Below are 24,493 nucleotides of genomic sequence, written 5' to 3'. Positions count from 1 at the left end.
ATGAATGGCGGCAAGATTGCGGCAGCTACGCTACGTCTAGCCGCCATTTTTCCGCCGCTAAGCTTCTTACAAGGATGCTGCCGCGTTCATCCCTCCTACTTCGCCTCCCTTCCTATCCTCCTTGGTATTTTCCTGGGCGCGTCCGTGCTTGGTTTTCCCCCTTTCAGTCCTATCCTCCATTATGGATACCCAAGGAGTGGATGCTAGACTCCCCGCTAAGGGCAGAGGCAATGGCCGACGAGCGGGAGGCAAGTAAGAGGGGTAAAATAAAGGCGCGAAAAGAGGTTGTTCTGTGTTATTCCTGTGGTTTTATTCGTAACCCAAGGTTCGTAAATCGTGCATGTTCTAAGTGGTTGGCTGAAGGAACCGGTTTTCATAACGTAAATTCGCGGGTTTCGGTATGGTGGGTAGAGACAGCGCGCCCCTCATTTTTACGTCATTGGGTTCCAGCCAAGATGTTCCGCGTAAAGAGAAAACACGAAATAAGCCCCTCTCCATTTTTTTTCTCTTCCCGTCTTCCGTGGACAGTGAGTCGCCGCCGGGGGCCCGCCGCCCGCGGCTTCGCCCATGCGGCGGCTACATTACCAAGATATAAAGTGGCAAGGCTTATTTTTGGTAAGTACAAAATCATTTATTATATATTGCTCTATAATTAACTATATTTGGAATTAAATATTTTTGTTCTATTTATCTCAAAGTCATGATTATTCCTAACATTAATAGTATTAAACTTAATATGATATATCTTTTGTTAAAGTAGATTAGGAATTTATAATTTTAATATTTATAGAGGAGTTCGGATTTAAAATGTTATATTTTTCTAATAAGGATCTCAAAGATCTGACTTTTGAAATGTTTGTTACTTTTTCTAAGTATCAATAAAACATGACATTAAATTTATATTGTGCCAAGGTTCATTTTTATATTTTACATAAACTACATCACCTAAAACAATTAATAGATAAAAGTTAGCTATATTATTTTGTTTAAAAAATATATCTCTGTCTGTGGTTTGTTTTGATATTTTGTATTTTTGGGTTACTCCCCTAATCCATGCGGCTGTCCCATGATAAAACCTTATATGAAACATTTTCCAAAAGTCCTTTTTTAGATTCAACTATTTAAATTACATTTAAGATTAAAATTTAGAACAAAAAATATATTTCACAATTAGAATTTGTTAATAAAATTTTAACTTTGGACTTAATTCCAAAACCAGAAAAGGCCATTTCAGAGTGGATTTTACCGCGGAAATGTTTTTGTTTAGAGATAAACGTTAGTTAGTTAGTTAGTTAGTTAGTTAGTTAGTTAGTTAGTTAGTTAGTTAGTTAGTTAGTTAGTAAGTAAGTAAGTAAGTAAGTAAGTAAGTAAGTAAGTAAGTAAGTAAGTAAGTAAGTTAGTACTATTTTAAGTACAAGCCTTAAGTAGAATAAAATAAAAACCAATTTTCTCGCCATTTTATTTTGTTCAATTTTGATACTAACATGTATTTTATTCACGGGAAGATGCTGCCAGTTGTTAAAAAAAGGCCAAGAGTTGACCGAAATAATATTATCGTCTGGGCGAACTTTTAATTGCATAAAAAAAGCAGCGTCAAAATGATAGGATGAAGGTATTTTCCTGTTAAAAGACGCAAATCCCATCCCGCGAAAATAAATGAGTAGCCAACGGCACGCGGTGTTCCCAGGTGGTCTCCCTCCCAAGTACTGACCGCGCTCGACGCTGCTTAACTTCGGTGATCAGACGAGAACCGGTGTATTCAGCGTGATATGGCCGTTGCCGCTAGAGTGTAATTGATAGCGGTGGACAAGCCGCGACTAGCCAGGTCCTGGTAGGTTGGTGATCGCCGAGGGCCACCGGCTGCATGCGGCTCCAATAGAACGTTCTATACACTCTTTTTAGAAACGTTTACTGGGCGCCGATATTATCGTACAGACAACCAACGAGCAAGCCCTTTACCGCAGAAATTTCATCCCCCCCCCCCCCCCAAAACCAGTTTTTTTCATCACCCTCCCCGTAGACTGTAAGGTGATGGCGGTCGATTGGGAAGGCGCGTTTACGAATCTATAAAATTGGTGTGGTGTGCTTTCCCCCTTTGGAGTTCGGAGGAGGTGAAGGTTTGGCCGGTTTTTCGTCTTAGAGAAATATATTTATCTGGCAAACCCGTAAGAAATTGAGAGCAGTCAATTTTTATTAGTAGCGTAGTTGCTAGCCTAGGCTTCACATATTTCCGGCTTTCCGCGCCTTTTTTCTTATTTTAAATGATTTTTGTAATAAATGTATGATGGCAAATAAGCAAAATTCTCGAAAATACTAGTCCCAAATCCACGTGTTTAAGATGAAACTTAGATCATGAAAATATCCTTAACCCCAAACATACTTCAACACCTAGGGTGCCTCCTACAACTCCTAAAAGGTACGTCTCTAAAATATTCATTTAAAGACAGGACATAAGCCGAATTCTCTTAAACCAAAGAATAACAAAAGTTGTTAGTCCTGCTGAACCAGCTCTATAGTCTGTATGAAAAGTGACCGGTTATGGTCCACTTTTATAGAACGCTCTATTCGCTTATAATAAATTTTTCCTAAATGGTCATTTAAACGCGTTTGACGTAGAATCTAGTACACTTAATACGTTATTTATGGTCCTATAAACCACCATTTAGATTTTTTTTCCATACGGCCCGGTAAAGTGGCCCACTCTACTGTCTCTAGCCGATGACCCCAAAAGTGCCAGTCCGGGCCTGGCGGTGTACCTCTCTTTCACGGATTCAAGATATCGTCTTCTCCTTTGTTCGCGCGATGGCTACAAACGTTGTCATCTCCCACCAGGACCAACATTCGGTGACGTAATTATGAAATATTTGAAATGCTCGAATTCTCTCTTTTTACTTTGTTAAACAGTGACGGCTCCTAGCGGGTTATCGCTTCTCGGCCTTTTGGCTAAGATCAAAGTGTAGTATCTGTTCCCAGCTATTTCGCTGAAATCTTGGCCGAAAGGCCGTCAAGCGAGTTTTCCAGCTATACAGCTAGTTCCTGCGATGCTGACTTACCTGCCGGTATCCTGACGTTCCTGTTCCTGTTCCTGCTTCTGAAGCTGCCGCTGCTGTTTCCGGTTCCTCTGCTGTTCCTGACTCCGCTGCTGTTCCTGGTCCTGGTCCTGCTGAGACTTACCTGTCGCTGCTGTTCCTGGTCACTACGCCGTATCCTGACTTGGCTGACTCCTGCCATTACCTTTTGACGCCGTTCCTTCTTGGGACTTACCTTCAACCGACGACCTCTCCACAGCCTTAATGGCTGCAGAGGTAAAAAAACGGACTGCCCGGCTTGAAGTCGACGCCGGATTCCTGGACGTCGCTCGGACCTTCTACGAAAAACTTGGACCACAGTGCTTGGAGACTCTTCAACCTGTTGGAAAAAGTTGTTACCTACTCACCTTTACCACTCTGGCCTTCCTCCAGCAAGCTGTCTCCTATGGAGAGCTGTCCATCAACGAAAAACTATGCAAGATTACCAGCATCGAAGACGACGGTGTCTGGCTCACAATAAAGAACCTCCCCTCCTGGATACAGTGGGACGCAATACTTACCACACTACGACAATATGGAACCATCAAAGCCCACCGTCTGGATGAATACCCCGAATTAAAAGGTTTAAAAAATGGTGACCGTTCGGTAAAAATAATCATGAGCAAAACTATCCCGAATGTCCTCTTTTTTGGACGAAGCAGGGCACTAATATACTACACAGGCGTCGTCAAAAAATGCTTTTTTTGCGACGAAGAAGGTCACAACTCTTCCACGTGTGAAGTCAAACGAGCCCGACTAGCAGAGCAGAACCAACCCATGGAGGAAGGCCAGAAAGAGTCTCCAAAGGAACAGCCCGAGCGCGTCCAGGAGCCACTCAACAGTACTTCTGCTAAAGAACACGATCCATTAGCAGAAGCAGCAACACCACAAGAGGCACCACCCAGCGACCCCCAGGACTCATACGTCAACCCAAAAGCTCTAGAAACCATCAGCAATTATTCACAAGCGCAACTTCAATCATTGAAAGAACACCTCGAGACCATGAACGGAACAACCGAAACCAGGAAACAGCTGTATTTAAAGATCGTCAGCAAGGAACAGGAAAAATTTTCAAAACGACGCATGTCCAACTCTCCAGGAATTGCTGCCAAGAAGGGAAAGACCCTGAACGACGAGAAGAAGACTTTCGCCAGTGCCACCAAATCCACGCCAGAACAAGATTTGTATATAGAATACGTCACATACTGAGTTTTGTAAATATATTTCTGATGCCTTTTAATATGCTTTTTTTTAAAGTATATTTTAATGTATTGTTCATATATTTTATTTGCCACCTTTTTTAGTTTTTATCTCGATCATTTATAGTGTTTTGTTTTAAAAGTTTTTAACTTTACTCAACTCCTTTTGTTTTAAACCTGAAAAAAAAAAAAAAAAAAAGAAAATTAGTTATATGCTTAAAAACCTATAACAAAAGTGTATACTTACCTTGACTATGAACTTGACTCTGTTTCGCGATAATTTAATTAATTTAAAACGCGAACACATATAAAAAATGTAAAAATGTCCAATGTAAAAAACAACGAAGCTTTTAATAAACAATTAAAAGTATCTGTTCTGCAGTATTATTCCGAGATCTTAGTCGAGGGGCGAGAAGTGTTTCTACGCCTATAAGGCGAGTTTGCCTGCCTTGCTGCATGTTCCGTTCCTGTGCCGATTTGATCCGCTGATGCTCTGTTGCCCGTTCCTGAAAAAAGAAAAACCTACCTGACGTCGCTGCTCCTGGAATCCTTTTCTGTGTGAGACGCTGCTCCCTTGGACTTTCTCTACTTTGCGGATCCTCTCATAGCCACGATGGCTATGGAGGTGAAGAAGAAGACTGCTCGCCTTGAAGTTAACGCCGACTTCTTGGATGTTGCTCGTACTTTCCTCGACAAACTCGGACCCAACAGTATTGATACGCTGCAATCTGTTGGCAAAGAGTGCTTTCTACTCACTTTTACGACCTTGGCCTTCCTACAACAAGCGATCTCCTATGGAGAAATAACGGTAAACAATGCATCCTGTAAGATTTCCAGTGTCGAGGATGACGGCACCTGGTTAACCATCAAACAGCTCCCATCATGGATACAGTGGGATTCAATTTTGACGACCCTACGACAGTACGGAGACATAAAGGCACATCGCCTAGATGAATATAAAGAGCTAAAAGGAATCAAAAACGGCAACCGATCGGTAAAAATAAAAATTAATAAAACGATTCCTAACGTTCTTTATTTCGGACGCAGCCGGGCGCTGGTATATTATACCGGCGTCGCGAAAAAATGTTTCTTCTGCGACCAGGAGGGGCATATAGCCTCTACCTGCGAGAAGAAGAAAAACCAGATGGCAGACAAACCTGAAACCAACGACGACTTACCCAAAGATCCTGAAATAACCAGAAACTCCACACCTATACCCACCAACGCCACCACTCGAGACGATAACCTGAAAGAAAACCAAGAAAATCAAACAAGTAACTTACCCATACTTACCGCAGCCGACGAATCAAAAAGCTCTGAAGAGAGCTGGACGATGACGTCACCCGAACCATCCAAGAAGAACCCAGATCCTCCAGTCAAAACCAGCCAATACTCCGATGCCCTGAAAACAGCACCAAAACCCGACGAACCTAAACCTGAATCAACAAACAGCAAACCAAAAAAGAACTCCTCCGACTCCGGTACCACCTCAAAAGAAATCACCGCAACAGCCAGACCTCCATATGATCCCACGACCTGGATACCAGGAACGAGACCACCTATAAAACATTTAACCAAACAAGAACTACATATGCTTATCGAACACATCAAGACAGTACCCTATGGCCAGGACGGTAATGTTAACTGGTCCATAGCCGAATACTTTGCCGAAATTAAATTAGAAATCCAAAACTACCAAAAACGCCCACGCAGTACCACTCCCACCAAAGAAACCAAAAAAGGGAAATCTTCACGTTGAAGTTTTTATTAATTTTAAACTTTACCTCTGTTTTATCTCTATGAACTAATTAGTTTTATACTTTTTAAATTTTATATCTATTTAATGACCTGTTTTAATTTAAACTAATTTAAAAAAACAGGAACTATCTGACAGGGTACTGTATTTTATTGAAATTTTTAATAAACAAATTCAGTATCTGTTCTTATCAGCTTAATATCTGATACGGGTCCCATCGGGGCCCAAGATATTAAACTTATTTTTGGACGGCGACGGAGTGGTCGGAGCTTGCTCCACCTCCGCCACGGGTCGGCCTGGTATTGCAGTAAATCCGGGATCGGCCCACTTCTCTCTTGAAATCAAAAATCAAACGGTCTTATAATGGCGCACTGCGCAACACAGTATTTCCGGGCAATGTTATTTGGCTGTCTTTATATTTATTTCTTTATTATAATATATTGCCCCTCTGACGTCATAAGTGGTAAAATCCTTATTGTCGAATAGTTAATAATGAAGAATCGGAAAGATTCCAGTTTTTAATTTTCTTTTACCTAGTTATACACTCTTTTTCGCGGTATTTTCACGGAGGATAGGAAGGGAGGCGAAGTAGGAGGGATGAATGGCGGCAAGATTGCGGCAGCTACGCTACGTCTAGCCGCCATTTTTCCGCCGCTAAGCTTCTTACAAGGATGCTGCCGCGTTCATCCCTCCTACTTCGCCTCCCTTCCTATCCTCCTTGGTATTTTCCTGGGCGCGTCCGTGCTTGGTTTTCCCCCTTTCAGTCCTATCCTCCATTATGGATACCCAAGGAGTGGATGCTAGACTCCCCGCTAAGGGCAGAGGCAATGGCCGACGAGCGGGAGGCAAGTAAGAGGGGTAAAATAAAGGCGCGAAAAGAGGTTGTTCTGTGTTATTCCTGTGGTTTTATTCGTAACCCAAGGTTCGTAAATCGTGCATGTTCTAAGTGGTTGGCTGAAGGAACCGGTTTTCATAACGTAAATTCGCGGGTTTCGGTATGGTGGGTAGAGACAGCGCGCCCCTCATTTTTACGTCATTGGGTTCCAGCCAAGATGTTCCGCGTAAAGAGAAAACACGAAATAAGCCCCTCTCCATTTTTTTTCTCTTCCCGTCTTCCGTGGACAGTGAGTCGCCGCCGGGGGCCCGCCGCCCGCGGCTTCGCCCATGCGGCGGCTACATTACCAAGATATAAAGTGGCAAGGCTTATTTTTGGTAAGTACAAAATCATTTATTATATATTGCTCTATAATTAACTATATTTGGAATTAAATATTTTTGTTCTATTTATCTCAAAGTCATGATTATTCCTAACATTAATAGTATTAAACTTAATATGATATATCTTTTGTTAAAGTAGATTAGGAATTTATAATTTTAATATTTATAGAGGAGTTCGGATTTAAAATGTTATATTTTTCTAATAAGGATCTCAAAGATCTGACTTTTGAAATGTTTGTTACTTTTTCTAAGTATCAATAAAACATGACATTAAATTTATATTGTGCCAAGGTTCATTTTTATATTTTACATAAACTACATCACCTAAAACAATTAATAGATAAAAGTTAGCTATATTATTTTGTTTAAAAAATATATCTCTGTCTGTGGTTTGTTTTGATATTTTGTATTTTTGGGTTACTCCCCTAATCCATGCGGCTGTCCCATGATAAAACCTTATATGAAACATTTTCCAAAAGTCCTTTTTTAGATTCAACTATTTAAATTACATTTAAGATTAAAATTTAGAACAAAAAATATATTTCACAATTAGAATTTGTTAATAAAATTTTAACTTTGGACTTAATTCCAAAACCAGAAAAGGCCATTTCAGAGTGGATTTTACCGCGGAAATGTTTTTGTTTAGAGATAAACGTTAGTTAGTTAGTTAGTTAGTTAGTTAGTTAGTTAGTTAGTTAGTTAGTTAGTTAGTTAGTTAGTAAGTAAGTAAGTAAGTAAGTAAGTAAGTAAGTAAGTAAGTAAGTTAGTACTATTTTAAGTACAAGCCTTAAGTAGAATAAAATAAAAACCAATTTTCTCGCCATTTTATTTTGTTCAATTTTGATACTAACATGTATTTTATTCACGGGAAGATGCTGCCAGTTGTTAAAAAAAGGCCAAGAGTTGACCGAAATAATATTATCGTCTGGGCGAACTTTTAATTGCATAAAAAAAGCAGCGTCAAAATGATAGGATGAAGGTATTTTCCTGTTAAAAGACGCAAATCCCATCCCGCGAAAATAAATGAGTAGCCAACGGCACGCGGTGTTCCCAGGTGGTCTCCCTCCCAAGTACTGACCGCGCTCGACGCTGCTTAACTTCGGTGATCAGACGAGAACCGGTGTATTCAGCGTGATATGGCCGTTGCCGCTAGAGTGTAATTGATAGCGGTGGACAAGCCGCGACTAGCCAGGTCCTGGTAGGTTGGTGATCGCCGAGGGCCACCGGCTGCATGCGGCTCCAATAGAACGTTCTATACACTCTTTTTAGAAACGTTTACTGGGCGCCGATATTATCGTACAGACAACCAACGAGCAAGCCCTTTACCGCAGAAATTTCATCCCCCCCCCCCCCAAAACCAGTTTTTTTCATCACCCTCCCCGTAGACTGTAAGGTGATGGCGGTCGATTGGGAAGGCGCGTTTACGAATCTATAAAATTGGTGTGGTGTGCTTTCCCCCTTTGGAGTTCGGAGGAGGTGAAGGTTTGGCCGGTTTTTCGTCTTAGAGAAATATATTTATCTGGCAAACCCGTAAGAAATTGAGAGCAGTCAATTTTTATTAGTAGCGTAGTTGCTAGCCTAGGCTTCACATATTTCCGGCTTTCCGCGCCTTTTTTCTTATTTTAAATGATTTTTGTAATAAATGTATGATGGCAAATAAGCAAAATTCTCGAAAATACTAGTCCCAAATCCACGTGTTTAAGATGAAACTTAGATCATGAAAATATCCTTAACCCCAAACATACTTCAACACCTAGGGTGCCTCCTACAACTCCTAAAAGGTACGTCTCTAAAATATTCATATAAAGACAGGACATAAGCCGAATTCTCTTAAACCAAAGAATAACAAAAGTTGTTAGTCCTGCTGAACCAGCTCTATAGTCTGTATGAAAAGTGACCGGTTATGGTCCACTTTTATAGAACGCTCTATTCGCTTATAATAAATTTTTCCTAAATGGTCATTTAAACGCGTTTGACGTAGAATCTAGTACACTTAATACGTTATTTATGGTCCTATAAACCACCATTTAGATTTTTTTTCCATACGGCCCGGTAAAGTGGCCCACTCTACTGTCTCTAGCCGATGACCCCAAAAGTGCCAGTCCGGGCCTGGCGGTGTACCTCTCTTTCACGGATTCAAGATATCGTCTTCTCCTTTGTTCGCGCGATGGCTACAAACGTTGTCATCTCCCACCAGGACCAACATTCGGTGACGTAATTATGAAATATTTGAAATGCTCGAATTCTCTCTTTTTACTTTGTTAAACAGTGACGGCTCCTAGCGGGTTATCGCTTCTCGGCCTTTTGGCTAAGATCAAAGTGTAGTATCTGTTCTGCAGTATTATTCCGAGATCTTAGTCGAGGGGCGAGAAGTGTTTCTACGCCTATAAGGCGAGTTTGCCTGCCTTGCTGCATGTTCCGTTCCTGTGCCGATTTGATCCGCTGATGCTCTGTTGCCCGTTCCTGAAAAAAGAAAAACCTACCTGACGTCGCTGCTCCTGGAATCCTTTTCTGTGTGAGACGCTGCTCCCTTGGACTTTCTCTACTTTGCGGATCCTCTCATAGCCACGATGGCTATGGAGGTGAAGAAGAAGACTGCTCGCCTTGAAGTTAACGCCGACTTCTTGGATGTTGCTCGTACTTTCCTCGACAAACTCGGACCCAACAGTATTGATACGCTGCAATCTGTTGGCAAAGAGTGCTTTCTACTCACTTTTACGACCTTGGCCTTCCTACAACAAGCGATCTCCTATGGAGAAATAACGGTAAACAATGCATCCTGTAAGATTTCCAGTGTCGAGGATGACGGCACCTGGTTAACCATCAAACAGCTCCCATCATGGATACAGTGGGATTCAATTTTGACGACCCTACGACAGTACGGAGACATAAAGGCACATCGCCTAGATGAATATAAAGAGCTAAAAGGAATCAAAAACGGCAACCGATCGGTAAAAATAAAAATTAATAAAACGATTCCTAACGTTCTTTATTTCGGACGCAGCCGGGCGCTGGTATATTATACCGGCGTCGCGAAAAAATGTTTCTTCTGCGACCAGGAGGGGCATATAGCCTCTACCTGCGAGAAGAAGAAAAACCAGATGGCAGACAAACCTGAAACCAACGACGACTTACCCAAAGATCCTGAAATAACCAGAAACTCCACACCTATACCCACCAACGCCACCACTCGAGACGATAACCTGAAAGAAAACCAAGAAAATCAAACAAGTAACTTACCCATACTTACCGCAGCCGACGAATCAAAAAGCTCTGAAGAGAGCTGGACGATGACGTCACCCGAACCATCCAAGAAGAACCCAGATCCTCCAGTCAAAACCAGCCAATACTCCGATGCCCTGAAAACAGCACCAAAACCCGACGAACCTAAACCTGAATCAACAAACAGCAAACCAAAAAAGAACTCCTCCGACTCCGGTACCACCTCAAAAGAAATCACCGCAACAGCCAGACCTCCATATGATCCCACGACCTGGATACCAGGAACGAGACCACCTATAAAACATTTAACCAAACAAGAACTACATATGCTTATCGAACACATCAAGACAGTACCCTATGGCCAGGACGGTAATGTTAACTGGTCCATAGCCGAATACTTTGCCGAAATTAAATTAGAAATCCAAAACTACCAAAAACGCCCACGCAGTACCACTCCCACCAAAGAAACCAAAAAAGGGAAATCTTCACGTTGAAGTTTTTATTAATTTTAAACTTTACCTCTGTTTTATCTCTATGAACTAATTAGTTTTATACTTTTTAAATTTTATATCTATTTAATGACCTGTTTTAATTTAAACTAATTTAAAAAAACAGGAACTATCTGACAGGGTACTGTATTTTATTGAAATTTTTAATAAACAAATTCAGTATCTGTTCTTATCAGCTTAATATCTGATACGGGTCCCATCGGGGCCCAAGATATTAAACTTATTTTTGGACGGCGACGGAGTGGTCGGAGCTTGCTCCACCTCCGCCACGGGTCGGCCTGGTATTGCAGTAAATCCGGGATCGGCCCACTTCTCTCTTGAAATCAAAAATCAAACGGTCTTATAATGGCGCACTGCGCAACACAGTATTTCCGGGCAATGTTATTTGGCTGTCTTTATATTTATTTCTTTATTATAATATATTGCCCCTCTGACGTCATAAGTGGTAAAATCCTTATTGTCGAATAGTTAATAATGAAGAATCGGAAAGATTCCAGTTTTTAATTTTCTTTTACCTAGTTATACACTCTTTTTCGCGGTATTTTCACGGAGGATAGGAAGGGAGGCGAAGTAGGAGGGATGAATGGCGGCAAGATTGCGGCAGCTACGCTACGTCTAGCCGCCATTTTTCCGCCGCTAAGCTTCTTACAAGGATGCTGCCGCGTTCATCCCTCCTACTTCGCCTCCCTTCCTATCCTCCTTGGTATTTTCCTGGGCGCGTCCGTGCTTGGTTTTCCCCCTTTCAGTCCTATCCTCCATTATGGATACCCAAGGAGTGGATGCTAGACTCCCCGCTAAGGGCAGAGGCAATGGCCGACGAGCGGGAGGCAAGTAAGAGGGGTAAAATAAAGGCGCGAAAAGAGGTTGTTCTGTGTTATTCCTGTGGTTTTATTCGTAACCCAAGGTTCGTAAATCGTGCATGTTCTAAGTGGTTGGCTGAAGGAACCGGTTTTCATAACGTAAATTCGCGGGTTTCGGTATGGTGGGTAGAGACAGCGCGCCCCTCATTTTTACGTCATTGGGTTCCAGCCAAGATGTTCCGCGTAAAGAGAAAACACGAAATAAGCCCCTCTCCATTTTTTTTCTCTTCCCGTCTTCCGTGGACAGTGAGTCGCCGCCGGGGGCCCGCCGCCCGCGGCTTCGCCCATGCGGCGGCTACATTACCAAGATATAAAGTGGCAAGGCTTATTTTTGGTAAGTACAAAATCATTTATTATATATTGCTCTATAATTAACTATATTTGGAATTAAATATTTTTGTTCTATTTATCTCAAAGTCATGATTATTCCTAACATTAATAGTATTAAACTTAATATGATATATCTTTTGTTAAAGTAGATTAGGAATTTATAATTTTAATATTTATAGAGGAGTTCGGATTTAAAATGTTATATTTTTCTAATAAGGATCTCAAAGATCTGACTTTTGAAATGTTTGTTACTTTTTCTAAGTATCAATAAAACATGACATTAAATTTATATTGTGCCAAGGTTCATTTTTATATTTTACATAAACTACATCACCTAAAACAATTAATAGATAAAAGTTAGCTATATTATTTTGTTTAAAAAATATATCTCTGTCTGTGGTTTGTTTTGATATTTTGTATTTTTGGGTTTCTCCCCTAATCCATGCGGCTGTCCCATGATAAAACCTTATATGAAACATTTTCCAAAAGTCCTTTTTTAGATTCAACTATTTAAATTACATTTAAGATTAAAATTTAGAACAAAAAATATATTTCACAATTAGAATTTGTTAATAAAATTTTAACTTTGGACTTAATTCCAAAACCAGAAAAGGCCATTTCAGAGTGGATTTTACCGCGGAAATGTTTTTGTTTAGAGATAAACGTTAGTTAGTTAGTTAGTTAGTTAGTTAGTTAGTTAGTTAGTTAGTTAGTTAGTTAGTTAGTAAGTAAGTAAGTAAGTAAGTAAGTAAGTAAGTAAGTAAGTAAGTAAGTAAGTAAGTTAGTACTATTTTAAGTACAAGCCTTAAGTAGAATAAAATAAAAACCAATTTTCTCGCCATTTTATTTTGTTCAATTTTGATACTAACATGTATTTTATTCACGGGAAGATGCTGCCAGTTGTTAAAAAAAGGCCAAGAGTTGACCGAAATAATATTATCGTCTGGGCGAACTTTTAATTGCATAAAAAAAGCAGCGTCAAAATGATAGGATGAAGGTATTTTCCTGTTAAAAGACGCAAATCCCATCCCGCGAAAATAAATGAGTAGCCAACGGCACGCGGTGTTCCCAGGTGGTCTCCCTCCCAAGTACTGACCGCGCTCGACGCTGCTTAACTTCGGTGATCAGACGAGAACCGGTGTATTCAGCGTGATATGGCCGTTGCCGCTAGAGTGTAATTGATAGCGGTGGACAAGCCGCGACTAGCCAGGTCCTGGTAGGTTGGTGATCGCCGAGGGCCACCGGCTGCATGCGGCTCCAATAGAACGTTCTATACACTCTTTTTAGAAACGTTTACTGGGCGCCGATATTATCGTACAGACAACCAACGAGCAAGCCCTTTACCGCAGAAATTTCATCCCCCCCCCCCCCCAAAACCAGTTTTTTTCATCACCCTCCCCGTAGACTGTAAGGTGATGGCGGTCGATTGGGAAGGCGCGTTTACGAATCTATAAAATTGGTGTGGTGTGCTTTCCCCCTTTGGAGTTCGGAGGAGGTGAAGGTTTGGCCGGTTTTTCGTCTTAGAGAAATATATTTATCTGGCAAACCCGTAAGAAATTGAGAGCAGTCAATTTTTATTAGTAGCGTAGTTGCTAGCCTAGGCTTCACATATTTCCGGCTTTCCGCGCCTTTTTTCTTATTTTAAATGATTTTTGTAATAAATGTATGATGGCAAATAAGCAAAATTCTCGAAAATACTAGTCCCAAATCCACGTGTTTAAGATGAAACTTAGATCATGAAAATATCCTTAACCCCAAACATACTTCAACACCTAGGGTGCCTCATACAACTCCTAAAAGGTACGTCTCTAAAATATTCATATAAAGACAGGACATAAGCCGAATTCTCTTAAACCAAAGAATAACAAAAGTTGTTAGTCCTGCTGAACCAGCTCTATAGTCTGTATGAAAAGTGACCGGTTATGGTCCACTTTTATAGAACGCTCTATTCGCTTATAATAAATTTTTCCTAAATGGTCATTTAAACGCGTTTGACGTAGAATCTAGTACACTTAATACGTTATTTATGGTCCTATAAACCACCATTTAGATTTTTTTTCCATACGGCCCGGTAAAGTGGCCCACTCTACTGTCTCTAGCCGATGACCCCAAAAGTGCCAGTCCGGGCCTGGCGGTGTACCTCTCTTTCACGGATTCAAGATATCGTCTTCTCCTTTGTTCGCGCGATGGCTACAAACGTTGTCATCTCCCACCAGGACCAACATTCGGTGACGTAATTATGAAATATTTGAAATGCTCGAATTCTCTCTTTTTACTTTGTTAAACATGTTTTAATAGTTTGAAATTAATTTTTACCAAATATTATACTCGAAGTATAACTGTACGTGGCTTTATTAAGTTAGGGAATAGCGAATACTCTATTTAAGAAATATTCAGTGTACGTGTTATGAAACGAGAATTTAATTACCCTGCACGCCATATGCTCAAATATAACAAATGATTTTGTATGCTTAAATTTAACAACAAAGGTAAACAATACTCAACTCGAACACGGTTCACCCTAAAAAAGGAGATATAATAGTGTTTACCCTGGACGTTAAATACTAAAATATAAAGGATACGAAATGTATTTATATGTTTAAATGTTATATCAATAGTTAATTATGGAAACAAATATAGGAAAGTACATTTCCAGTCTTATGTTCTTCAACGCTGAATTCAACATCAACAAAGTAGGATGGATTAAGCAATCAATCAATAAAAGCTTTATTATAACGATATTCAGATTTATAATTTGAAACACTATATAGAACCAACGTTATCATAACAAAACAATACACATAACATAACTGTATAAAATGTCAATATCGTTCTTAATCATTAACACTGCGTTAGTTTTCACCATGGCTGTGTCTCCGCAAGGGCATTAAACGGTTTCAGTTTACCCACTCCTGCAGTCGGTTTAGTTGATCTCGCTCGTTAATTCGAGGCTATGTTTGGGTCCGCGCCATTTGTTGCTTGCAACCGATGCCCTCCGATCGCTTCGATGTCTCGTTCACCTTCCAACGTTTCTTTGATGCCATGATCGACTCTAACACGATGACTTTAAAGGTCAGGCCTGCCCAATCTCTTCCGTCTACCTCCGTCGGGTCACTTTCGTCTTGAGGGGGATCCCAGGTTACGCCGATGCCGCTTCCATTGCCACCAGTTTACGTCAATTTGGAAACGTTCTCGCCTGTAAGTTCGTCAGCACCCCGGATTTTCTTAACCGGACCAACGGGACCAGGCAGATCCTTATGCGCTACGGAATCCCGAATATCATCGAAGGCTGGAACAAGGCTAGGTGGACCATCACTCACGCCGGTGTCGGGTCTATGTTTCAAACGCCACAAGCTGGGTCAGGTGGCCTTTGCATGCACGGAACGTGGCCGCCGATCTAATTGCTCTGAAACAACTGCTGATGGCGTTGTCGACGCAGATAAAGAGTCAGCGACCATTGATCCTGCTCCTCTTTAGGACAAAGCTTCTCGAGATGCATCGACAGCGGCTTCCGGCTCCGATGCATCGGCGTCAGTTTTGCAACTAGATCCCTCCGCAGGTGTTGCCATGGCTGTTTCAAGCTCTGCCCAATTTTGAATTTATTCATCTTTGTTCTTGGCAGCCGATGCCATGTATATTTTTTCGTTTTCTTAAATAAACAAATTCAGTATCGGTCTTACCAACTTAATATCCGATACGGGCCCCATTAGGGCCCAAGATATGAAACTTATTTTGGGATGGCGGTGGAGACGCTGGAGCTTCTAGCTGTGACGTAGCAATGGGTCTGAAAGACGTTAACAATCTTTTAGACTTTTCGTATGTGCGTACGAATTTAATACACTGCGCGCTATTAGTTAAACGTTTAAAAACGATTTTCTAAGGTTAAGTTAGAACATATATAAAAGAATACTTACCTGGTCTTATGTTGTTTAACTTGAACTTCAACACCAGGAAATTATGATGAAATAACGAAGCGATCATTATTAAAAATGAACTTCTTTAGTTCAAATAAAATAAATCCTCTTAATGTATTACATCGGCATATAAAGATGACGGAGTGGTACAATAATGGAAACTCGACGTACTAAATTCAGCGAACCAAATGAAGTTACACATAGGGGGAGTATATATATATTTCATAAAAAAGCGGTATCGTTAAGAACTATGTACAATCGATAGATTTCAGGGCGTATTGTTAAAAAATTCCTTATCGTTCTTAATTTAAAGAAATGCCAATTCACAAATTACTCGAAAATTTATAACTGTTATCATACTTGTGACATGTACACTCTGTTCAAAAAGTCTTTGCCCGTGGGAGATTTCGAACATTTTCGTCCGTCATTTCTTTTATAGTTGCATCAAGTCGAAGCGGACATCGGTAAAAGATTAATAAAATGTTTAGCTACAAATTGGCCAAAATCATTTTCTGGATAGATTTATAATTTGGCCTATTTTGGCCTAAAAGAGGGGGTGTCAACTTTTTTATTTTGGATCTCAGGTCGTTTTAAACCCGATTTTCGTGTTCTTCGGGGTTGATTTATATTTAGAAAGTGTTGGAATTATTCAAATCGACGCATTGGTTCAAAAGATATTCACCAAAGAAGTTTTCACAGAAATTGAGAAATATCTAAACATCTTACCAAGCCATTTAAAATAATAAATGTTGACGGGTTTTGTCGCCATCTATAGTTCCTAGAAGTAAACTTTTTTGTTTAATTCTAAATATGTAACAAATTGAAGGTTAACATAAATATTTTCTTGTGCTCATTTGAGAAACGAACAGGGGCGACGCCAGAAAAAAATTTAGGTGTAGGCAAAGATTTTTTAAAGTTCCTCAAATACTTAAAAATTAAATTTTTAGAAGTTTTTTTTATATATTGAAAATGGTTTAAAATTTATTTTACAAGTGTTAACTAACTTTAAAATATAAATTTTAAATATAGTGTTTATTTTAGTTACAAATTTGAAAGTCGAGATAAAATTTGGGTAGCATTTTCGTTGAGCCGAGTTCCCACTTGCTTACTTTTGTTAGTTTCGCGACGAATTCAATTTTCGCCCTAGTAATTTTATGCGTAGGCGTCAGTCCGATTAAAGAAAATTGGATTTGGCGCCACGTTGGAATAAGGCTTTGAGCATTTTCAGGAAGTTAACTAGAAATCGCCGGGGCAGCTCCAGACTAACTTATGGGGGGGGGGGGGTACCGTATTGGTTTTATATTGAAAAACGTAAAGAAATAGAAACCTACAATCCCGTGTGGTATATATCAATTGTTACCCCCCCCCCCCTCCACGGTGCCGCGCCGGGTAATCAGCAAAATATGTAGCAAATACCAATTACAAAAATCTTAAAATTACGCCTAACCAGGGCTACGAACGACTTCAAACGTTTATTTACGTATGTTAGTAAACACTTAACTTCATATGTGTTTAATACGTTTACGTTATCGTTATTACTAATATAGGACCGTATGGCTATTTGCTAGGCTGAAGCTGAGATTGCGTTAGACTGGTTATTTTAAAGATCAATTAAAGGTCCGCGCCGAGTAGCGACTTTCGATAGCTCCTTTAAATCCAAACACATTTACCCTGCTCGAATATAAAGAGTAACCTTATAGCTATGTCGGAATATCGGGACATACTGAGATTCCAAAGCTGTGGGAGGCTTTCTTAAATGTAACTACCCGCGTTAGCCATACGCGTTTCAAATAGGTAAATAAAGCAAAAGCGATATTTTTGATCACATATTTTATCTCGAATCACAATAGACAAATAAATATGCTTATCTTATATGTTACATTTGTAAAAATATTAATAGGGAATCATTTCTCCCCTCCTTCTTTGACATTTCGTCAGCCTACGACGAAAAGAGTCGGTTAATATTCTAGCGTAATCATTAGGAATAGCATTAAACGCCGCTGTTATCATATTTCTTAAGTCATCCCTTGATGTTGGTATTCTTTTTTCCATGAGTTGGAGAATTTTAGACCACAGGTTTTCGATAGGGTTCAGGTCGGGGAGTTCGGCGGCCAATCCAAAACTTCAATACCTTCATTTTCCAAAAAGTTCTGGACGATCCGAGCGCAATGAGCTGGACAGTTATCGTGCATAAAAGTAAACCTATACAAACAATGCTAATTGTTTAGTTATTTCACTTACCCAATTGTTTTATAAAGAATACCTCGAACCATTTTGTAATCCGAATATGGTCGCAGCCGATGGTATCATGGCCTCTCTCAAAATCCCGATATAATTTGCCCCGTTAAGTCTACCTTGAACTTCATGAAGGATACCTATTTTACCGTCACCGATGCAGCACCACACATTAACAGAAAATCTTCCACTGGTTTGAGTGCGATGCATCATGGCCGGCTTTGACCTTTGCCCTTTCTTCTAGTCATCCAAACGGTAGGAGAAGACGCCGAACTTTGAAAGGTCTGTTAAAAATCGAATGTTAGTTAGGTAAAAAGAACTCAGGACCATACCTTATTTTTATACACCTTTTCATCGGATTAAAGAATAAGTCTCCGTAAGTCATTTCTGGGCCAGCGCAGAAGGTCGTTACAAAACTGGCGTCTAAGAATCTTGTGACGATTTGTTAAAAAAGGCTTACATAAAGCACGGCGTCTTCGAAGACCATTGGCTTTTAACCTATTCCAAATAGTTGTGTGCACAGCCCTAACGCCGTAGATTTCCTCCCATCTATCCCTCAGTTTTCCTAATGATAAATGTTTGTTCCTCGTTGCTTCTCGAACGAGATTTCGATCGTCTCTCCTTGCTGTTGCCAGTGGGCGCCCAGGTCTTGGTAAATCCTAAAAGCCGTATATAAATATTAATATAGAGAAAGTAAAGATTACTTTTAAAACAAAAATTAATTACCTGAATTCTGCCGTGATTTCTGAATCTTGAATAAGTATTCTTCGCACCTCTTTCCGAACAACCAACTTGATTTTCAATATTTCTCCAACTTTCACCGTTTTCCCTCACGGTAATAATTTGTAAACGTTGGGCTTCGTTGATTCGGGGCATTTTAAAGCTGAATCACTTACTTAAACTGCAAGGTTCGCGCATTTTATACCGAAAAATTACGAAGAGGGTATATGCATTTAGAAGAGCTAGGATCGTGACATATTGATTCAAGCAGGGTAAATGTGTATGGATTTAAAGAAGCTATCGAAAGTCGCTACTCGGCGCGGACCTTTAATTGACCTTTAAAATAACCAGTCTAACGCAATCTCAGCTTCAGCCTAGCAAATATCCATAGGACCTATATTAGTACTAACGATAACGTAAACGTATTAAACACATATGAAGTTAAGTGTTTACTAACAATACGTAAATAAACTTTTGAAGTCGGCCGTAGCCCTCGTTAGGCGTAATTTTAAGATTTTTGTAATTGGTATTTGCTACATATTTTGCTGATTACCCGGGGCGGCACCGTGGAAGGGGGGGGTAACAATTGATATATACCACACGGGATTGTAAGTTTCTATTTCTTTACGTTTTTCAATATAAAACCAATACGGTGCCCCCCCCCCCCCCATTAAGTTAGTATGGAGTTGCCCCGGCGATTTCTAGTTAAGTTCCTGAAAATGCTCAAAGCCTTATTCCAACGTGGCGCCAAATCCAATTTTCTTTAATCGGACTGACGCCTACGCATAAAATTACTAGGGCTAAAATTGAATTCGTCGCGAAACTAACAAAAGTAAGCAAGTGGGAACTCGGCTCAACGAAAATGCTACCCAACTTTTATCTCGGGGCGTCGAAATTGCATAGCAGACGATACTACCTTCAATTATCTATTTCGATTTTAACCTGTTACCTTAAGCGCCTCTCACTTTTCAGGGTGTAGCGCGGAGATTTGTTTACGTCGTCTTAGGATGCCTTCACGCGCTGCTGCGACATTAGTTAATTGTAAAGGTTTAAAAACCACAACATTATATTTTTTTTTATAAAATTTCTCGACTTTCAAATTTGTAACTAAAATAAACACTATATTTAAAATTTATATTTTAAAGTTAGTTAACACTTGTAAAATAAATTTAAAACTATTTTCAATATATAAAAAAAACTTCTAAAAATTTAATTTTTAAGTATTTGAGGAACTTTAAAAAATCTTTGCCTACACCTAAATATTTTCTGGCGTCGCCCCTGTTTGTCTCTCAAATGAGCACATGAAAATATTTATGTTAACCTTCAATTTGCTACATATTTAGAATTAAACAAAATGATTACTTCTAGGAACTATAGATGGCGACAAAACCCTTCATTATTTATTATTTTAAATGGCTTGGTAAGATGTTTAGATATTTATCAATTTCTGTGAAACTTCTTTGGTGAATATCTTTTGAACCAATGCGTCGATTTGAATAATTCCAACACTTTCTAAATATAAATCAACCCCGGAGAACACGAAAATCGGGTTTAAAATGACCTGAGATAAAAAATACAAAAGTTGACACCCCCTCTTTTAGGCCAAAATAGGCCAAATTATAAATCTATCCAGAAAATGATTTTGGCCAATTTGTAGCTAAACATTTTATTAATCTTTTACCGATGTCCACTTCGACTTGATGCAACTATAAAAGAAATGACGGACGAAAATATTCGAAATCTCCCACGGGCAAAGACTTTTTGAACAGAGTGTACATGTCACAAGTATGATAACAGTTATAAATTTTCGAGTAATTTGTGAGTTGTCATTTCTTTAAATTAAGAACGATAAGGAATTTTTTAACAATACGCCCTGAAATCTATCGATTGTACATAGTTCTTAACGATACCGCTTTTTTTATGAAATATATATATACTCCCCCTATGTGTAACTTCATTTGGTTCGCTGAATTTAGTACGTCGAGTTTCCATTATTGTACCACTCCATAAAAAAGTTGACACCCCCTCTTTTAGGCCAAAATAGGCCAAATTATAAATCTATCCAGAAAATGATTTTGGCCAATTTGTAGCTAAACATTTTATTAATCTATTACCGATGTCCGCTTCGACTTGATGCAACTATAAAAAATGACGGACGAAAATGTTCGAAATCTCCCACGGGCAAAGACTTTTTGAACAGAGTGTACTCCGATTGTGTAAAGCATAAGTAACCATAAGTGAGCCAATTAATTATTTTATTCAAAATTTAAAGAAACACATTTGCGTGACGATACCTGATCATTTCGTTTTGGCATCGAATTTAAATAACATAACCGAGGGACTGATCACTCCGCGTAATCGGTGTACAGAGCCGTACCTTCGACTGTACTAATGAGATTACGCGTAATCTTTGAAGTCCCTGTCTTTGGCAGTGCTAATCTAAGCGTAATCCGGTGTACAGACTTTCTAAGAGTGGTTAGCCCCTCGCACATAACATCCATTCGAATCCCATTTTAAGAGACATTTCCTCTTCCAGTGCCGTGGTCGAGGATCAGACCCACGCTGATGACGTCACTTTCGTCAATCGTGATCTTAGACTACGTTGAAGAAGCAGTAGGGAAGGAGGAACGCTACTGTACTTGGCCAGACACGAGTCTTAAATAATTTGAGAAGAGTTAGGCCATTGCCAAATTGGTGAAGATATGCCGGTAAACATAAGCAATGGCCGTCTTCAAGATTCTGGGTGTAGTGTTTAATGCAAAGTACCTAGCCTCGAGTAATGAGACAATGTAAAAAATGATGTGTAAGAAAGGATTGAAAAGTGTACATATTAATTAATTTAAATTCATTTAAAGCGCAATTAGCGCGCTAGGTGGCGGTAACAAGGTAACCTCTCGGTACAATTAGTTAATTTAATAAAATGAACCTTAATGGAACTGCTAAAATAATATAAAGGTTCTTCTGGTGCTATAAAACTGAATCTGTATATAGAACAACCACGTGCTTGCCTGTTTGCGAAGGACATTAATACGCGAAATTGAACAACAGAGGTAACTACCCTCAAATGGTTGTGAATTATCAAATGTATAAACGAAGAAAATTTAATTAAAGCGTCGCTCACTTACCATCTATCTACTTCTGCAAAAACAGTTTTCGGCGCGCGTCGGGAACCATAATATCCCACGCGGCCGACGTTGGCCAGAACTACGTAGATATAAAAGACTTTTCTGTTGCGGCGAAACGTTTAGTCAAAAAAGCCCAGCATGTCTTAGATTTAAATAACTCCGAATATCCCGTAAAATTAGCCACTGAAAAAACTACCTGTATTGTCTCAACGAGATTAGAACTAAAATTTGGAAAACAGAATTCGTTAGAAGAGGGTCGTGGTTGATCGAAGCTGTCTGACGCGACTTCTTATTCAAAGTTGCGCACGACGGACTTTCTGCCAGAGATTTGTTATACAACATAAATATGGCGTATAGAAAAGGATATCTATTTTGCAAAAGCAACGAAACTTTTATTATAACCTTGCGAAAGCGCGAAACAATTTTTGAACCATTTAATAAACTTTCTTTGAGATTAATTTTATTCCTGTCAAATGTGTAATATCCTTTGCCCCTCTGCCAGTGATTTTTCCGCTTATATATGTTCTCTCGTTAATTCTAAGCGAAATAAAATTTAAAATCGGGAAAGCCAGAAATATCCAACTTTTCGAAAACAAACGCGTCCCCACTTATGTTTGAGAAGAGAGAGTTCGAATGGAAACCCTTAAACGCGTGAGGGCGCGTTTTGTCATCTTTCCCACCTTATACCTTCACGCTGCATTGTTGTGATCCGAAAACACCCGTTATTAAAATAGAACATAATAATTTAATATTAAATTATTGAAATACAACTATTTACTACGGTTTTTATTGAATGAAAACTCTTTTCTAAGGTAATTATTAAAATAAAACTCTTTACTTACGCATTGATTCGTGTTTTGTCTATTTTATTTAAAAAAAGTATAAAATATACTATTTATGTCGTACCTTAAATAAATCGTATGTAAGGATGAAACAATAGTTACCTGAAATACTTACTTTGACTCTGACAAATTTGAATGATGTACATAATTTTAAAGACTACCTGACAATTTTGGTAATATGTGTTAGCGCCTTCGCAGCCAAATTTAAAGTTTCCAAATCAAGTTGTATACCCAAAGGTTCAAAATTTAAGGGTTGTAAAATTTTAATAACATTTAACGAAATCACGTAACATACAAACAAAATACCTACCTTGAGGCTATCGAATAATGTGGACGCTTCTTACAATATTTTATGAACAGTACGCGTAAACGTTAACGCTAAGCATATTATTTTATTAATCATATTGTAAAATTGAAAAAGCGACTACTTACCTTAGATTTTATGAACTTCTGCTTATACGTTTCTTAAGGCTTTTATCTATTTTTTACCCTTACGTATTGTGCCAAAAACACAAGGTACTTGTTACGTAAAAGCTAACTATACAAAGTTCAAACATGAAAAAGTTTGATAAATCACTGAACGCGATTTTGAGAAGAAAAACAAATAATCTGAAAGAGTTAAAATAACAAATTTCAAAAAGATAAATTTCCTTCTCCTGTTTTTTACTTGGAAATTTTCCTTATTTCTTAATAATAAATCTTTGGTCAACCATTATTATTCTAACGGATTTGCGGAAGTTGTCAATGGCCTGTTCTGAAAGGCATTTTATCGTTTCTCGCTCTGAAATAATGCTATATTTGGCAACATTGTTTGGATGTATTGCAGAAGATCGCTTTGTTTAGCGGGATATAGTTCTTCTGCCTTAGGAACGTTGCAAATTTTAGTATCTTTTCGGCTGCTAAACTATTTTTTTGCGTTAATTTCAAAGTTTACGACAACTGACCCGATTTTTATTGGACTTTCGATTTTTGGACTTGCGATTTGTTTTGGGTTTTTTTACAAGTTTTTTGGCCACCCATCAGGTGTGCCATTCGTCCCTTTTTTGCCTTCGTTTCGGCGTCGGTGTTATTTTTCGCCATGGCTATTGCTCCGCAACGCCAGTTAACCGCTTCAGTTTACCCGCCCAAGTCAGTCGGTTTCCTTGATCTCGCTCGTGAATTCGAAGCTATGTTTGGCCCTCGCGCCGTTTGTTGTATCCAGCCAATGCCCTCAGACCGCTTTGATGTTTCGTTCACCTCCCAACGTTTCTTTGATGCCATGATGGAGTTGGACTCGATGACTGTGAAAGGTCACGCCTGTCCAATCTCTTCCCTCGACGCCCGTCGGGTCACCCTCTTCTTGAGGGGGGCTCCAGCTTACGCCGATGCCGCTTCCATTGCCACCCGTTTACGTGAATTTGGCGACGTTATCTCCTGGGAGTTCGTTTTCCACCAGGATCATCCTTCCGTGACTAACGGGACCAGGAAGATCCTGTTTCTGATGCGCCGCCGAATC

At 39.4% G+C, this 24,493-nt stretch overlaps 5 non-coding genes and 2 pseudogenes across 5 annotated transcripts; 4 read left to right on the top strand and 3 right to left on the bottom strand.

Moving 5' to 3' along the window:
* Positions 1-1,662: 1,662 nt before the first annotated feature.
* Positions 1,663-1,781, bottom strand: LOC149937995 (5S ribosomal RNA). Its single transcript, XR_016481850.1, has one exon. It is a non-coding gene; the product is annotated as a 5S ribosomal RNA (ribosomal RNA).
* Positions 1,782-2,923: 1,142 nt separating this feature from the next.
* LOC149937994 (U2 spliceosomal RNA) lies at positions 2,924-3,026 on the top strand (annotated as a pseudogene).
* A 3,143-nt stretch (positions 3,027-6,169) lies between these two features.
* LOC149937993 (U2 spliceosomal RNA) lies at positions 6,170-6,356 on the top strand. Its single transcript, XR_016481637.1, has one exon. It is a non-coding gene; the product is annotated as a U2 spliceosomal RNA (small nuclear RNA).
* Positions 6,357-8,270: 1,914 nt separating this feature from the next.
* On the bottom strand, positions 8,271-8,389 carry LOC149937992 (5S ribosomal RNA). The gene has a single exon (XR_016481849.1). It is a non-coding gene; the product is annotated as a 5S ribosomal RNA (ribosomal RNA).
* Positions 8,390-9,529: 1,140 nt separating this feature from the next.
* On the top strand, positions 9,530-9,671 carry LOC149937991 (U2 spliceosomal RNA; annotated as a pseudogene).
* A 1,429-nt stretch (positions 9,672-11,100) lies between these two features.
* Positions 11,101-11,287, top strand: LOC149937990 (U2 spliceosomal RNA). The gene has a single exon (XR_016481636.1). It is a non-coding gene; the product is annotated as a U2 spliceosomal RNA (small nuclear RNA).
* A 1,922-nt stretch (positions 11,288-13,209) lies between these two features.
* On the bottom strand, positions 13,210-13,328 carry LOC149937989 (5S ribosomal RNA). The gene has a single exon (XR_016481848.1). It is a non-coding gene; the product is annotated as a 5S ribosomal RNA (ribosomal RNA).
* Positions 13,329-24,493: the final 11,165 nt, after the last annotated feature.

Source organism: Leiobunum rupestre, chromosome 6, assembly GCF_980474605.1.
Source record: "Leiobunum rupestre chromosome 6, qqLeiRupe1.1.hap1, whole genome shotgun sequence".
Lineage (NCBI taxonomy): Eukaryota > Metazoa > Arthropoda > Arachnida > Opiliones > Sclerosomatidae > Leiobunum > Leiobunum rupestre.
The sequence above is the reverse complement of the archived record's forward strand: the minus strand, read 5'-3'. Positions and strand labels throughout refer to the sequence as shown.